The sequence below is a fragment of the Brachycentrus maculatus genome, unplaced genomic scaffold (assembly GCF_059751285.1).
Source record: "Brachycentrus maculatus isolate JH-2025_06_01 unplaced genomic scaffold, ASM5975128v1 h1tg000309l, whole genome shotgun sequence".
In the NCBI taxonomy this organism is placed as follows: Eukaryota; Metazoa; Arthropoda; class Insecta; order Trichoptera; family Brachycentridae; genus Brachycentrus; species Brachycentrus maculatus.
The window spans coordinates 127,694-130,321 of NW_028281059.1; positions in this window are offsets into that span (position 1 = coordinate 127,694).

Below are 2,628 nucleotides of genomic sequence, written 5' to 3' on the forward strand. Positions count from 1 at the left end.
TATTTTAATAAAGAGTTTTAAACGATTAACCAAAAAACTTATTTCTAATATCATGTATCACTCGTATTTATGGTAGTGAAACATGGAGTTGATAAAAAAAGGATGAAAGTAGACTGAGTGCAGTCGAAATGCCTGCTCTCAGATGAATGTGCTGCAAAACGTTGTATGATAGATGTTCAAATGGTGATATAAGGAATGAATGCAAGGCTGAGATATACATTATCAATAAAATTGAGTATGGTGTGTTGAGGATTGGGCATGTTAATCGAATGAGTGAAGAAAATTTAGTAAAAAAAAAAATTATGAAGCGAATGTGGTGGGTAATAGAAGCAAAGGAAGAGCGAAGAAAACTTGGCATGTTCAAAAATTTCAAACACGTGAAAGTGATCAGGTCAGGAATCGGAATAATCGGGTATGTATGAGGAGATACATTAATGTGGAATAGGCGAAGATTGTTTGCAAAGACAGATTGGTGTGGCATTCTATTCTCTCTGCCTATTCCTCTGGAGAAGCGGAGTAGTAGTTAGTTTGTTTTTTGTTCACTCGTCTTTAAACCAGCTCCGTGACATCATTTACTGCTATTTTTTATCTCGTGTCTATGACATTTTCAGAGAAGAAAACTATATGTATTAATCTTAAATTAATCAAGAATATAAAAAAAAGTTTAATACATAACCATAGATAGATCCAGTGAACTCACGTGTACAGTATCATGAGATTGATGAGTTAGAAGAAGTTCCATAAATTCAAGTAGTGTGGTTGTAAATCATGGGTAGAATGGTGAAAGTGATCACGTAACCAGCCTACGACAGGTCATAAGTCCTGTAAATACCCAGACTCCCATATGTTTTTTCATATATATTGAGGTGTAAAAAATGTTTCATTAAATTAGGATAAAATTTATCAAAATGTATTTTTTACGTGAAAGAGTTTTTTCGTCATTTTTCGTATTTTACATTTTTATTTTATTTCGTGACCGCAAAAGCGAGAAAAATTTTATTACATAATAAATAAATTTTAAAAAAAATTATGCGTTTAACAGAATTTTCATTAAAATATAACCTTTACTTGAAAATATATAGTTTTACGCCGGACCTGATTTTGGCCACGAAAATTAAATCATTGCCAAATTTGCCGATCTTGCCAAATTTGGCTGGTAAATATCCCTACATGGATTTGTTAACACGCTATAAATATTAAGAGAAAGAGGCACGATGGAGCATAATATTAGAGCATTTTGAGTGTGTCCAAATACTTGTTCACAAATCTGGATTATCTCCAATTAGTATTTTTTCTTATATTATTTTTTGGACATATCAACATGGATGAAGAAGAATATTCTTCTTCATCTCTGTTGAGATGTCTAAAAAATACAGTTCAGCATCTCATAATGACCACAATTCGTTCCAGAAACTTACTCGCTAAGCGAAACACTCGTTGAACGAAACATTTTTTGTTTTGGGAAGCGCGGAAGTTCCGGCTTACAAGTGAATGTCGTGAAAAAGGGAAAGGGAAATAACTCCTGATTGGAGATAATCCAGATTTGTGAACAAGCATTTGGACACAAAATATTGTAAATAAATTAACTGTTTAAATTATAAGCTGAAATAAAAATACAAATATTTTTGTAACTTTTCTCATGTATGTGAATATAATCCAGGATTCGGACCTTACATACAAATGAAAGAGTTTCAACTCAATAAAAAAAAATTTTCATTTCACCTTAGATGTCTCTAGTAAAATTCTAGTCAATTCAAGTAATATGTTTCGAATTTGAGCAATATACATAGAAGTTACAAGAATTTGAGTGGTGTGGTTGTCAATCATGGGTAGAATTGGTGAAGGTTATAGGCGTTTAAAGTGATCACTTAAACTAGCCTATGACGATCGTAAGCCCCGTCAATGCCCAGACTTCTATATTGTTCTTCATCTATGTTGAATGCCAAAAAAAAGTATTATGTTATAATTTGTATGGGATTACGCGAATCGTGTAGATATTGGATGTATTGGTATTCGTATAAAAATCCTGATAAAGTTTTAGTTAGTTTCGTTAGTTATTATGTTTATTTAGGGAGATGAAATCTCAGTTTATGGCATATTAATACTGCCCTGTTTAACCCTTTACAGCGCAAAACTTCCTTTATTATTAAATTTAACTACGCAATTTGCTTTCCGGCCGATAAGTGAGGTGGCCCCCCCACGCTTAACCCACATTGTCTCGTCCTAGGCCGTTTTATTACTGTACCATTAAAGGAAGCGGCCCAACATACCCACGGCACTAAATGATACCAACACTCGATACTACCGTTCTCCACATAATAAACCCCTACATCATACGTCTACTTTTTGCTAGAACTCTTATATATCGTAGTCGTACAGGAGGAAGTGACCAACCAACAATACGTAAAATGTTCAGGAGGGCCATTTAAGCCAGTTTCGCTTGACAAGAAAATATAAATCAATGCATTTACTCATTTTTAACAAGTTAATATATTAAACTTCCAAGATTTAAAAATCCCTTGGGATTTTTTGAGTGCAATATTAAGCTAGTAAGATATCAAATAGTCAATGATCACGTTTTTGTAAAAAAAGGACTTGGTCACTTTCTCCTGTATGACTACGATATGT